Raw genomic sequence first — 15,397 nt, forward strand, 5'->3', positions numbered from 1 at the left:
TAGAAATTTGAAATCCTCCCACTGTATGGGTAAGGAAACTGAGGCCGAGAGAGTTAAGATAAGATAGACATAGCTATGTAGATATTAATGAGACAAGCCATTTCAGATCTTCTGATTTTTTTCAGTGCAATTCCCATTGCAAAATACAAACACTCACACACACACACACACACACACACACACACACACACACACACACACTAGAGGCCCAGTGCATAGGATTTGTGCACTGGTGGGGCGCATGGCCTGCAGGGATCGGCCCGCTGTGGGAGCGCCACTCATCCCGGTAAGCCAAGCAGCTGTGGACTGCTCCCCAAGTGGCTGCTCCCTGGTTTGGCATCTTCTGTGGAGCCAGAGCACTCGCCTCCCCAGGGGACCCGGGCGGGGCCAGGCCCAGGGACAAGAGCACTGAGAGGCAGCAAAGTAGGCCTCAGTCCAGCAGCAGCCATGAACCCGCCTCCCAGCCTCTGGGGTGAGCTCTGTGAGCCCAGTGGCGGCACTGCGCAGCCTGCAGGGAGTAAGGAGGAGGGCCCTGGGGCGAGGAAGCAATGATCACGGCCCGGGTTCCTACCCATCGGCCTGGGGTTTGCAGCAGGAGCAGCAGCTCATCCCGGTCAGTGGAGCCGCGCTCCCACTGTGGTAGCGCACTGACCACCAGGGGACAGCTCCTGTGTTGAGCGTCTGGCCCCTGATGGTCAGTGCACGTCATAGTGGCTGGTTGACCAGTCATTCTGGTGGTCCTGCCATTGGGTCACTGGGCTTTTATTATATAGGATGCATACTAGTATATGTACATATATTTTGGGCAGTTTTATAACTTTACTCACCGAACAGCAGTTCGTTCTTCTCCACAGTAACTGTAAATTTTTTAAAGTGGTGACAGGTACGTAGGTAACCAACAAATAGAGCTTGTCTGGTGAATCTCCATCCCCATTCCATGTTCTGGACAACTGCATCCAGATACAGTATGGGGCATTCCTTATTCCTTTGGCAGAGGCAGCTTTGTTGAGCCTGGTGTCGATGCATATGTCTGGAGTTCCCACCTTCTTTATGACAAATTTCTGGATGTCTCTGAGTGCCCAGGGGGCACGCTTCTTGAAACCCACTCCATGGATACACTTGTGAATGTTGATGGTGCATTCTCTGGTCACTACCTAGTTGATGGCAGAGAACGGCCCTTCTACCCTTCTTTGTGGGAGCCATTATGCCAGGCCCAAGTTGGAAAGAAAGGGCATTATATTTCTAAATTAGCTCTTTCTTAAATATGCTGTCATCCAGCTTATATTCATGAGAGTGAGTAACCGCCTTGAGTAATAATCGCTTACTCTAAATGAAAGTTATTAGAAGCTTTCAAAGCCAATCTTTATGAAGTAAAACATACAGTAAGGAAACATGGCATGTTCCCATAACTGTGCGCTAATGCTTTCCAAACTTCATTAATCCAAGCACCATCCCTAGCCAGGTCTGCAGAGGGCTGGGGTGTCCTCGGCAGTCAGAGTGGGTTTTGCACCGGAAGTGTTGGTGTATGTGCTCAGGCATGAGTGATGAAGGCAAATGAGGATGTCAGCACTTTTGGTTCCCTCTCTCCAGCTCGGAGGGTGCAGCAGGAAACTTCAAACTGACCACATGCCAGTGAACTATTTGCCAAAACTAAAACTGCCCCACTCTGCTACAGTGCACCAAGGCTGGCAGGGTCTTAATGTGGTTCTTGACCTCTTTTTTCTGTGTTGTAGCAGTTTAGTGGGCAAAGAAAATGCATATGGAATAGTTTCTGATTATCTGACCTGTACATTGTAGATTTTCATATATCTTCATAAGTAACTAAATCTTTACACTGTTCATTCAGCTATTGTGTGACAATAGCTGTAGAAACATGTTTTTTTATTTATTTATTTTTTAGTTTGCTGCTTACTTTTTGGTTTGCTAGATTTTATAAAAACAGATTTATTCCTCTTGGCTTTAAATCAAGTGACTTTGATCAGTCATACCCAGGTGTTTAGTTTAAATTTGAGAATGGCTTTAGGAATCATGGTATCAACCCATGTGTTATAAAGATAAGTAACCCTTCCCCCCAAAAAAAATTATGTGGCTAAAAAGAAATCTTCATAAAGAGAAAGTAAACAAAGCTATTTATCTTCTCCCAACACCACCATCATTTTATTCCATATTTCAATAAAATTAAGTTGTTATTATAATTATAGCTGTATACTGCACTTATTATATGCCCTTCTCAGAACAACCCTAACAAAGTGGTATTATTTGCTCCATTTACATAGATGGTGAAATTGAGAACTGAAGTAAAATAACTTTGCCAGAGAAGTAAACAGCAGAACTACAATACAAACCCTGGACTGCTTAACTGCAAAACCAGTTCTCTAAAATGGAAAATGTCAGCTTATTCTCCCAAAGTTTTCTCAAAAATATTAAACTGGGATGCAAAAATAAAAACGTTTACCCTATATCTGAGTTTTCTTGCTTTTATCTCCAAATTCAAAACCCAAAACTGGTAAACTTCCTCTTTTTACATCATATGACTCTTTTCATAACTAAATTCCTCAAAACTTTGTAATTAATCTACTTGTAAGCAAATAGTTTTACACAAAACCTAAAATAGTAGGATCATTTTAGAATAGCTTAGAGTTCACCCAAGCAATAATCAGTTTTATTTTAATTCGCTTATTGGTTATGAGAAGATGAGTAAATGTGTCACTTCCTCAAGGTCACTTTGAGCCAAAAATAGAATTCTGGTGTAAGGTCTGGTTGCTAAACCACGCTTCCTCTGCAATGGTAAGCTGGTCACTAAGAAACAGAAAAGAAGAAGAAAAAGTATGGGATATTTAAAAAAGAAGAAGAAAAAGTATGGGATATTCCTACTGCTATCTTTCTCATACTTGTCCATCCCCTCTATTTTGCCCATTTCCCATACTGTAGATCAGGGGTCCTCAAACTACGGCCCGCGGGCCACATGCAAATACAAATATTGTATCTGTTTCCGTTTTGTTTTTTTACTTCAAAATAAGATATGTGCAGGGTGCATAGGAATTTGTTCATAGTTTTTTTTAAACTATAGTCCGGCCCTCCAATGGTCTGAGGGACAGTGAACTGGCCCCCTGTTTAAAAAGTTTGAGGACCCCTGCTTTAGATTCTATATTACAATTATGGGAAGAAACTGCAATGGCCTTGGCAGATAAGGAAAAAACCTTATTCCTATTTCAAACATGAAACAAGTGTTTCATTTTCTTTTCTGATTAAAATACGGGATATAGCCCAGCTGGCGTGGCTCAGTGGTTGAGCATCGATCTATGAAGCAGGAGGTCACAGTTTGATTCCCGGTCAGGGAACATACCTGGGTATGTGGGCTTCCTACATACCTAGTAGGGGGCATGCAGGAGACAGCTGATCAATGATTCTCTCTCATCATTGACGTTTCTATTTCTTCCTTCCTCTTGAAAATCAATAAAAATATATATTTTTAAATATATGGGATATAGCCTCAAAAATTAAGATTCTTTTTAAAATTGTCTTGTTAAATTAATTTCTTCTATTAAAAATGCTTTTCATTGATTCCCAGAGGAAGAAGGGGGAGTGGGGGGTGGGGAGAGGAGAGGGAGAGAGGGAGAGAGAGAGAGAGAGAGAGAGAGAGAGAGAGAGAGAGAGAAAGAAAGAAACATTGATGTGAGAGAGAAACATCAATTGGTTGGTTGTCTCCTGTATGTGCCCCAACCAGGGATTGAACCTGCAATCTAGTTATGTGTCCTGATGGGGAATCGAACAAAAGATGTTTTGGTGAACAGGACAAGGCTCCAACCAACTGAGCCACCCAACCAGGCCTCTTTTATTTAAATTTTCTTGATACATGTTATTATCTTTTGATTTATAGATTTAAGGCAGTTCACTAAGACATGTGTAGGTACCTGCAGCATTTGGCATATGTCTAAAGCAGTACTACTAACTTTTAAAATATTTTTTTTCATTTTTATTACATATACTAGAGGCCGAGTGCACGAAATTCATGCACAGAGGGGGTGTCCCTCAGCCGGCCTGCACCCTCTCCAATCTGGGACTGCTGGCTCCTAATCGCTCCCCTGCCAGCCTGATTGACACCTAACTGCACCTCTGTTTCCTGATCATCCACAACTGCCCTCCCCTGCCGTCCTGATCGCACACAACTGCCCTCCCCTGGTGGCCTGATCGCCCACAACTGCCCTCTCCTGGCGGCCTGATCGCCCACAACTGCCCTCCGCTCTCGCGACCCGCCTCCTCCATCAGGACCCGCCTCCATCTCAGGCGATGGAGACACCAGGACCGGCCTCCTCCACACCATACAGAACTGCAGGACCCCCAGGCCTCCCCATGCTGAGCAGCCACTGGGCCCTGCCTCTGCTGTGCGTGCGGCCATCTTGTGGCAGCCATCTTGTGCCACCGCGCGAGGGTGTCGCACAAGGGCATGATGCCACCTAGGCTTTTATTATAGGATGCACACACAAAAAAGATGTCATAAGTCATTTCTTGGGTCTACTTACATTCAGTCCTTGCTCTTGAGCAGCCTTCTTTGCTCTTACCATCTCCACAAGTTCCCTATCGCTTTAGGCAGGCCTTCTTTTTCCTTGCCAGTCTGCATAGAAATTGCAGAAGTACTTGCAGATGTACTTACTGGTTGGTATGTTTCCAAAGATTGTCCCAAACACTCTTGTTCTGTTGTCCAAGGGGTGAAATCTGTGCACATACCTTCAAATCATTGTGAAGGTGTTGCATTGTCTGCTTGAGGCACTGGAGACTCCGTCGTTCTCTTAAAAACTTATCAAAAATCTTTTTATGTCATTTCCTCAACAAGGGTCAAGTGTTTGAAGACTCTTTGCTTTTTTTATAACATCTTCGGTGGTTCTATTGATTCCAGAAGAAGAATGCATGTTCATGTAATTAGCAATAACTTCCCATCTTGAATTTTTGGCAACAGGAAAGAGATTCACAGACATAATTAGTAACTGCTGATCATATTCTGACCAATTTTGACTGCAATTTCCACCTCCACCAGTTGATTTCTTAGATGCTTATCACATATGAGCCTCAGCTTCCTCTTTCTCGTTTCTAATTTGCTCATTTGTTTCTTCTGTTTTTCCAGAGCAGCCTTTTCTATTTTGAGAATGATGTGTTTCATTCAAACAAACACTGTCAACGTGCTAATTCAAGGTGCTCACAAAGTTTTCCCACTTCTATCATTTTTAACCTGCACTTCCTCGTTTTCACAAAAGTGATCGCAGGTCTTGCATGAGCTTTGAAATTTTTGCCTTTCCTTTTTAATGGCTTTTACCTGGCTATTTTGTCCTTCTTTGCCAATAATGCTTGTTGTCTACCTTCTTCTTCTTCTTTCTCTTTAGCTAATGGAGCAGCTCTAATTCACTTGTCTTTGTTTTTCTTTAGCTTCTTGCTCCTTCTGTTTTGCTTCTGCTTTCTTTTCTGCTTTTTTTCCACATGAAAGTTCTTAGTTTATTAATCCTCTCATGAAAAATCTTTACAATCACCAGGGATGAAGTCAGTGAAGAATCATTAATGCTTCTGTTATCCAATCCCAGCTCACTTTTGCCAGCACCAACATTGGCCTTTGTAGTCCCCCTGACTTTCTTCCTCCTGTTCTTGCATTCCTCTCTCTGTTTCCTTGGGGTCTTCTTCTCATACAGGCCATGTCTTGCAAGTCCATGTTTGGGTTCATTTTTCTTTGCTTAATCCAAGGAAAATAAGTCATGCCAAAGCCATTTGTCTTGCCACCACCAAAATGGGTTCTGAATCCAAACACAAAGATGATATCTGATGTTATCTTATACATTTTGGCTAGTTTTTCTCAACTTTCTTGGGTACTGTTGCCTTCTGAGGGTGAAGGACATCAATGACCATTGGTTTCCGCTGAAGTAGTCTATTGGTCATGAACTTCTTGGTCGGGGTCGTTGCTGTGTCCTTCATGATGGCAGCCGCTACTTCTTCCTTGGCCTTCCCCTCTTCCTTAATTTTTTAAATTCTTGGATCAAAGCTATATGCATTGTCAATGAATGTCCTTATTCTGTTTGTTTCTTCTTTTTTTCATTGTGGCCTTGCTGCTCTGTTCTGTTTTTCAATCCATATCCTCTCATCACAACGTTTTGCTTTTGCTTTTTCTTCTTCATCTAAATGGGAATGTTCTAAGAATCAAAATTATATCTGAAAGAATAAAATGTATCTACATCTTCAAATCAGAAATTCATATCACCAAGTCTCGGGCATTTTTAAAATTTGACCTTTTGGAATTCCTTTAAAACACTGGGAAAATACTTTGAAGAAACTGCATTTTGCTTCTCTCTCTCTCTCTCTCTTTTTTTTTTTTAAATATATTTTATTGATTTTTTTACAGAGAGGAAGGGAGAGAGATAGTTAGAAACATCGATGAGAGAGAAACGTCGATCAGCTGCCTCCTGCACATCTCCTACTGGGGATGTGCCCGCAACCCAGGTACATGCCCTTGACTGGAATCGAACCTGGGACCTTTCAGTCCACAGGCCGACGCTCTATCCACTGAGCCAAACCGGTTTCGGCCATTTTGCTTCTCTTTAAGAAGCAACTGAGATATCAAAAGTACTTTGATTGGTTTTGGTGTAACTTTCTATCTTACATGGCCAAGTCGAAGTACTGCCTAATGATCTTGGTTCTTCAGTGGTGGGATCAAGTGTTTTTAGAACAGGAAATTCTTCTCATTGCAATTCTTCACCTTCTGATTCCTCTGATAAATCTTTCTTATCCTCCAGTTCCTGAAATGAGGCAGAAGAATTTCTGTTTCTCCTCTTAACGAAAGCTTCAAACCATCTTCCCAAAGGTTCAACTTGATAGGTTTGAGGTTGTGATTGAAAGAGTTTAGAGTTGGCCTTGGCTGGGTGCTCAGTTGGTCAGAGTGTCATCCTAGAATGCCAAAGTTGCAGGTTCGATCCCAGGTCAGAGTACATCCAACAATGAACCAATGAATGCATAAGTAAGTGGAACAACAGATTGATGTTTCTCCCTCTCTTTCTCTCTATAAAAAAAAATCAATTAAAGAAAGAAAGAGTTGAGGGGCTTCAATGCATTGCATGGAATAAATTAGAGGTCAGCACGTGCGTGATGGTGGTGCCCTGGGTGTCCACATCACTAGGCAGCAGCAGCATGATAGTGCCAGGGCCAGCCCCAGAGGCACAGCAGTTCACATCCAGGCTGAGGGTGCTCAGCGTCCCCCCAGGCTCTAGCAGTACTGCCAACTGACCCTTCTGTAGTGGTGGAAACGCTCTATATTTGTGCTATATAATAAGATAGCCACACGACCGCTTGTGTGACCAAGGAACAAAAAATAATTTTATTTTACTTAAATTTAGAAACAACCTGTGGCTAGTGGACAGCATAGCCCTAACGTCTGGGTATATATTTTATTCTTAAAACTTTTTATTTTAAAATAGAGCCACAAGCAGTTGCAAAAATAGTACGGAGAAGTCCAGTTTCACCTGTTTTTTTTTAAATAGTATATTAGAGGCCCAATGCATGAAAATTCATGCACTGGAGAGGGGGGGTGTCCCTCAGCCCAACCTGCCCCCTCACAATCCAGGAGCCCTCAGGGGTGGGAGGCGACCCGGCGATCAGGGGATGGTGACTCCCGCATCACACCTATGCCGCTGCCACTGCTGGCAGCGCAAGCCTCGGCTGGCCCTGGTTACCTGAGCCTCAGGCGGCCCTAGGTGATTGGGCAGCTGAAATCTGAGGCTTGCCTGCACCTCGGGCCGGCCCCAGGCGGCTGGGCAGCCAACATCCGAGGCTTGCCTATGCCTTGGGCAGGCCCTGGGCAGCTGGGGGGCTGAGGGCGGGTCCGGCCGCACTGTATGCCTGCCGCACCCCCCTCCCCCCCAGCTCCCCAGCTGGGCTGAAAGGACTGGGGGACTCCGGTGGGGCTGAGGAAACTGAGCACTGCCATCTTTGTGATGGAGTGACAGTCAATTTGCATATTCCCTTTTTATTATATAGGATAACTATAGTACAATATCAAAACCAGGAAATTGACATAGGTACAATGTATATTTAGATTTATGTCATTTTTTCACTTGTATAGAGTTGTGTTGCCCTGGCCAGTTTTGCTCAGTGGATAGAGCATCGGCCCAGGGACTAAAGGGTCATGGATTCAATTCCAGTCAAGGGCACATACCTGGGTTGTGGACTTGATCCCCAGTAGGGGGTGGGCAGGAGGCAGCCGATCAATGATTCTCTCTCATCATTGATGTTTCTATCTCCCTCTCCCTTCCTCTCTGAAATCAATCAAAATATATTAGAGTTGTGTAACCACCACCTCAATCAAGATACATAACAATCTCATCATCAAAAAGAACTTCCTTATGCTATCCCTTTACAGTCATCCCCAGCACTCTTATCCCCCACCATGCCCAGCCTCTGGCAGCCACTAATCTATTCTCTATTTCTATCATGTTGTCATCTATAGACACTGTGTAAGTGGAAGCACACAGTATGTGACTTTCTGATGTTGGCCTTTTTTACCGGGCATAATGCCCTTGAGATCAATTAAACTTGGCATGCATCAATAACGTGGTTCCTTTTTATGGCTGTGTCAAATTCCATAGTGTGGATTTACCACAGCTGGTTTTAGCCATTATGTTAATGAACATTAGGTTGTTTGAAGTTTTAGAATTTTATAAATAAAACTGCTATGATCATTCTCACACAGATTTTAGTGCAGATTTCATTTCTCTGGGATAAAGGCTTAGACATGCGACTGATAGATTGTGTGATGAGTGGACGTCCACCTGTGGTTTTGTTTTTTTGTTTTTTATATATTTTTGTATTGATATCAGAGGGGAAAGGAGAGGCACAGATAGAAACATCAATGATGAGAGAGAATCATTGATCGACTGCCTCCTGGACACCTTCTACTGGGGATCGAGCTGGTGACCCAGGCATATGCCCTGACTGGGAATTGAACCGTGAGCTCCTGGTTCATAGGTCGACTATGTATATATCTTCATTTACTTAGATCTTTAATTACTTTCATCAGTACTTTGTAGTTTTCATGGGTATATCTATCAAAAGCAGCCTAAATAATAAATTAGAAATCTCTTACAAATGCTACTGAAATAAAAAGTGATAGTGCAAACAAGTTTTGAAAGTAAGAATTATCTTAATTAACTAAAGTTAAAAATCAAAAGTAACATAAATCCAAATATGTCCATTTGGGGCAAATAAGCAGATTTTTCAAAAAGACAGGGTTTATATAATTTACAAATAAATGAAAGGGCACCACAGAGAATTTTGCAATTAAAACAGTAAACAGAGCAGATTGGAAGTAGAAGGGAGGATAGAATAAGTATCTTCCAATTATATGCAGCACTTTTTTCATTCCCTTTTTTGATTATTATGTTTATTCTATGTATCAAACCTGTTCATTACATGTGCAGTTATAGTGCAAGATTAGGGTTCTAAATTATATAACTGCAATTACATAACTTTATAAATGATATATTTAAATAGTGGTAAAAAATAATGCTTTATGAATTTTGCTGCTTAGCTATTTACAGAAGGAAGGTCAAGTAGAAAAATAATTCTGTTGAGTAATAAATGTATTAATATTAACTATTTAGACAATTTACTGAAGCTATGGGGAAAGTGGGATATGAGAAAATCAAAGGGATTAAAATTATTTAGCCCAGAAATGGGAATTCTATGAAAATAGCTAGAAGATAATCAGAAGGTTATATATCTATCCAAGGGAAATAAAGGACAATTTTTTAACATATCCAAGAATACATTTGTAACAATTGGAGCTCAAAATAATGATAATGCAGTAAGTAGGTTGTACAAACTTTGAAATAAGGAAGGTCCTATTGATGATGAGTGAAATACAGTTGTGAAGGCCTGAGACGACCAAAATAACTCACAGAACCCCCTCCCCCGCCGCCCACCAACATTCTACAAGTGTGCAATCCAAGCCTTCAGAAAACATGTCCAGTTTTCAAATCTGACTGAGAAAGAAGAATATGAAGACTGGACACTGAAGAGCAAATAATAGTGACCATTTTCTGTTCACCTCTATGTTTCCTAGATGCTTTACTGGCTCACACAATAATTGGTTGATGATGAGCATGCACTGAGGATATCCCTAAGCAAATGGAATTATAATTTGTGGAGAGACAACAGAAGATAATTTCTGAAAACTGAGAGTGTGAACATCATTTTCTGAACTATTGGTAACGATATCATGCCAAGGAAGTTTGACAGTGGATAGAGAGAATCAAGAAGAAGCTGGGAGGACTCCTCATACAAAATCAAACACGTGTATTTTAATCATTTCATCCCCACACCCATAATCTCACTGCTAAATATGTCTCACCACCAGACAGGGTAGGGTATGAGTAGAATAAAGAAGAAAAACGTAAGTAGAAGAACCAATGAGAGAGAGACAGAAAAGGAGGAAGTATGTTATTAGTAACACTTAACGACTATTCAGATGTGAGAGAGTAAAACTAAAAGCAAGCAAGCAAAACTAGTGTTGCCCCCAAAACATTTTTACAATCAAATTAAAGAAAAATATTCAAATTACCTCAATAGTGAACGACTTATCGGTGCCACATGATAATGTATACTAGTAACCAAACTCAAAAGCATGAAACCAAAGCTAAAAACAGGAACCAAAGTTAAAGGTCAAAGACTGAATATCTGTCAGATTCTATGAATCTTAAAGCTACAGGATGTATTTAAATGCCATTGAATCCCTATTGTAATACAGCATTAATTTGATTTTTTTAATAGAGCATAAAACTGGATAGGGAAACATTTATTAATATAAGTGCTTAACAAATTCAGGAAGCCATTTACTAGCCTGTATGAACTAACCTAATAGACCATTCGGATGAGTAAACAACAGTAGAAGCCAACTCCTGCTGCCACCTGTTTTGTCCTCTCGTGCCAATGTAGAGACAGCTGCACACAGAAGCTCCAAATGACAGAAAACCTTGGGATTCTTTCATCCCATTATCGCCCACTGCCTTTACCACAATCATTTCTACAATGAATACAGAGCCCGCCTTTCGTTGTCCACAACTCTTAAACAGCATTTAGTCCGTATTTTAAGAAATGGAGTCTGTGGAAGGGGACTATTTCTCTGCATTCAGTAACATACAGTATGAGGCCACCTTTACTAAAAATAAACAGTTCACTGTTGAGACCAAATAAGGTACATAATGCATTCAGATGTCCCCGTCACATAGAAATCTTGACACAACCAAAGTTGAAGAGTATGATTACGATGATTCTATCGCCGTAATTCTATGATAGTAATTCTATCGCCGGTGGCCCTCCTGGCCCAGTGGGCAGCCCGTCAGTCTCATAAAAATGTAATTCTACCAAAAAAAAAAAAGAAAAAATGACTTCTGACCACCAGTGAAATATAACATTTAAAATGTCCAGATATTGAGAGGTTCTGTCTATATAAATGTTTTCTTTTAAACCTCCTTCTAGAGTTTGACCTTTCTTCAAGTGATGAACAAATTACTTTTCATCAACTCCTAACTTTAGCCAAGAGTGCCTTTTCAGTATTTAAAACACACACACACAACAACACAAAGAAAAAAAAACCTTAACAGATTACAGAGGGTGAATGACAGCCACAAATCCTGTCACTACTCCCAAGAGGCGAGGTCTACTTCTCCACCTCCTAGAATCTGTGCTGGGTCTATGACGGTTTGTCCAACAGCAAAGGGCAGAAATGACATTGCGCCAGTTCTAGGCTAACACTTTAAGGGGCCTGGCAACTTCTGCTTTCTCCACTTTGGAATCCAGATGCCATACTGTGAGAAGGCTCAAGCAGCCTACATGAAGGAGAATCAAGGTCCCAGCTGACGACTTCAGCTAAAATCCCAGCTGACATCGGCAAGCACCAACTTGCCAGCTGTCTAAGTGAGCTATCTTGGAAGTAAATCCTACAGTCCTAATCGAGCTCTCCCAGCTGACAACAGGCAGGCCAGAGAGGAGCCATCCTTATCAAACCCTGGCCAAATCTCAAAATTGTGAGCAAGATAAATGTTTTTTTAAGCCAATAATTTTGGGTTTGTTTTGTTATGCAGCAATAGATTACTGAAACAAAATTTGGTACCAGAATTGGGGTTCCACTGTCACAAAAACACAAAAACCTAAAATATGTACTGGCTTTGGATCCCAGTGGTGAGCAGAAGATGGAGGTGACTGTTAATGAAGATTTGAAAAAGTGAAGAAATGTTATTGCTGGCTGAAGAAAGGGAACCTACATTATGTACAGCAGAATAATTAGCACACCCACTGCATGCAGTAATGTGGAAGGTTGAAAGTTATCCAGTTCATGGATCTAAAGAGAATTCCAGGAAAAATGTTGAAAGTACCAACTGGCTTTTCTTAGCTGCCTGTGATAAAATACAGGAGTAGTGGGATGAACAAAAAAGAAACCGTTGGGTTCCCTTCCAAGCAGAATTTAGAGGAAATAAACATAAAGGAGTTGAACTTGATAGGTCCCCAAATAAAACGATTCCTCATTTCAGTATCTTAGCAAATGACGCACAAAATAAGAAATAGCTCAGGGCAAAGATCAAATCCTGTGTCCTCAAGGATGTGGTTGCACAGCCCTTTGTTGAGCCTCATAAAGATTTTAAGTGGTTCCTCATAGACTCTCTCCATTTAGACCAGTGGTTCTAAAACTTCGTGTGTGTCATACACAGCTCAGGGGTTTGCTGAAACCCAGATTGCTGGGCTGGATCCTCACAGTTTGATTCAGCAAATCTAAAATGGGTCTGACCTATGTAGTCAATTTCAATTCCCAGGTGATGCTAATGCTGGTGGCACAGGCACCACACTTTGCAAATCAGAGGTAGACCAACAGGCTTGAAAGAATTTTAAGGGTGCATCTTAAGGACTATCTCTACCAGACACTAGAGCTTCTAAGAATCTTAAAGGTATTTTCACACAACATTGACTTAAAGGTAGTCCAAGGGAGAGAGAGAGTTCTGTCTCAAAGAGATTTGTGGAAATGGTTTTTCTCTAATGCTATGAACCCCAAAGAGATACATGGGAAAACCCACAAAGACTTTGAGAAACGTATCCATGGAAGCATTATCAGCCTGGACTGAAAAGACAGAAACAGTTCAAAATAAAAAATATCAGTGCCTTATGCAGATACAAAGAGGCTGCAAACACGAAACATTTCTTGTGGAAAAGTAAGAAGAGTCAGAAAATATAGCCCAGAGCCTAGAGGGTGGAGAGAAGAGCCATACAAACTGGCCCCTAAACAAGGAACCACAGACATATACCTGGCTGGGTTTTAGAGCTGCCTATGGGTGCCTCCCATGTCCCCCCTTCTGTCCTTTTTAAAAATTCACATACCATACAATTCACCCCAAGTTTGCAATTCAAAGATTTTTAGTAAATTCAGATACATACAATCAGTTACTTTTAGAACATTTTGTCACCTCCAAAAGAAACCTGTACACTTTAGTTATTAAGCTCTCCCTCACACAGCCCTCAGAAATCACTAATCTACTTTCTGTCTCTATTGATTTGTCTATTCTAGGTATAAATGGAATCATACAAGATGTGACCGTCTGTGGCTAGCTTCTTTCTCTTATTGTGTTTTAAAGGTTCATCCATACTGTAATATGTATTAGTATTACAGTAAATTGTAATATGTAAATATGTAATACTGTAGTATTACAGTAATATGTAATATGTAAATTACATATTACATTGTATGGATATCCTAAATGTTATTTATCCGTTCTTCAGTTGATGGATATTTGAGTTGTTTCCACCTTGTGGCTCTTACAATGTCACCATGAACATTCATGTACAAGCTTTGTATGGATACACGATTTCCTTTCTCTTGGGTTTATGCTTAGGTATGAAATTGCTGGGTACTAGGACAACTCTCTTACAACTCTTATGTTTTAACATTTTGTGAAACTGCCAGACTGTTTCTAAAGTGATTGCATCTTTTTTTTTTTTAAATAAAAATGTTTTTATTGGTTTTTAGAGAGAGAGGAAGGGAGAGGGAGAGAGAAACATCAATGTGATCAAAGTGAGGGAGAAACATTGACCTGCTGCCCCCTGCATGTCCTCTATTGGGGGTCGAGCCTACAGCCTGGGCATGCACCCTGACAGGAATTGAACAGGCAACCCCATAGTGTAGTTTGTCCCTTTAGTTCCCAGTTTGTTGCTTTAGTTCCCAGGTGTTCAGTTGAGATTAGCTGTACCGAAAGAGCCTCAGCAGCTCTTTGACCTGATTTAGACTAATCCTGAACTAAGCTGATGTAGTAATGAGGTGAGATTGTGAAGGTCTTGTGTGGGGGTCAGCACAGTTTACATGTGTGAGGGGCCAGAGAGCACACACCCTGGTCAACCGTTATTTTGGTGACCACCTCCAACGAACTACACTTCTGAATATTCACGTCTTTGCATAGTCCCTTCTCACACCGACTCTGGGTTGGGCCTACTACTGCTTACCAGGGGTGGGCAAACTTTTTGACTTGAGGGCCACAATGGGTTCTTAAACTGGACCGGAGGGCCGGAACAAAAGCATGGATGGAGTGTTTGTGTGAACTAATATAAATTCAAAGTAAACATCATTACATAAAAGGGTACGGTCTTTTTTTTCAATAGTTTTATTCATTTCAAATGGGCCGGATCTGGCCCGCGGGCCGTAGTTTGCCCATGGCTGGCTTAGACCATTAAAATATGGCAGAAATGATGCAGCGCCAACTCTGGGCTTAGCCCTTAATTGGTTGGGCAGCATCCACCTCTTCCCTTGTGGAATCCAGACACCACAAGGCAACCCAAGCAGCCGCTGGGTCCCGCTGAGCTCTTCTCCAAGCCTCAGAGGACAAGAGCCATTCCAGCATCCAGCCAACATCACATGAAACAGAACTTCCTGGTCAACCCACCGAATCCCGAGGTTACAAATTGCTGGTTTAAGCTATTACACTTTGGAATGGTTTATTAAACTGCAAAAAATAGCCAGAACACAGGCCCCTTTTGGTATATTTTGAACTTCAATTCTCTCTAATCATGATAAATTAGTTATTTATGAAGCAATATAATGTGAAATAAACATTTTTTTTTCCTGCCAAACATTTAATGCATTATACCTAGGACCAATTTAACAATCATTTAAGCAAATGAAATATACTTTCTAAATCTCAGGAGACTTCTCTTAGAGTCTATACTAGAGACAGATCTTAGAGTCAAAAATAATGACAAAAGTTAAGAGTTTCTGCCCTGGCTGGTGTGGCTCAGCATCATCCTGTACCGCAAAGGGTTGAGTGTTCAGTTCCGGTCCCATTCATATAGTTCAGGTTCAGTCCCTGGTTGGTGCATGTATAAGAGGCAA

At 41.4% G+C, this 15,397-nt stretch overlaps 1 protein-coding gene and 1 pseudogene across 2 annotated transcripts in view; both read right to left on the bottom strand.

Moving 5' to 3' along the window:
• Nucleotides 1-15,397, bottom strand: part of FGD4 (FYVE, RhoGEF and PH domain containing 4) — a 224,573-nt gene that overhangs the window by 147,169 nt on the left and 62,007 nt on the right. The window lies entirely within an intron of this gene.
• Nucleotides 3,988-7,653, bottom strand: LOC308513559 (small ribosomal subunit protein eS24-like; annotated as a pseudogene). The gene has a single exon. The product of its transcript is annotated as a small ribosomal subunit protein eS24-like (transcript).

This window comes from Myotis nattereri, assembly GCF_964212035.1.
Source record: "Myotis nattereri genome assembly, chromosome: 2".
Taxonomy (NCBI): domain Eukaryota; kingdom Metazoa; phylum Chordata; class Mammalia; order Chiroptera; family Vespertilionidae; genus Myotis; species Myotis nattereri.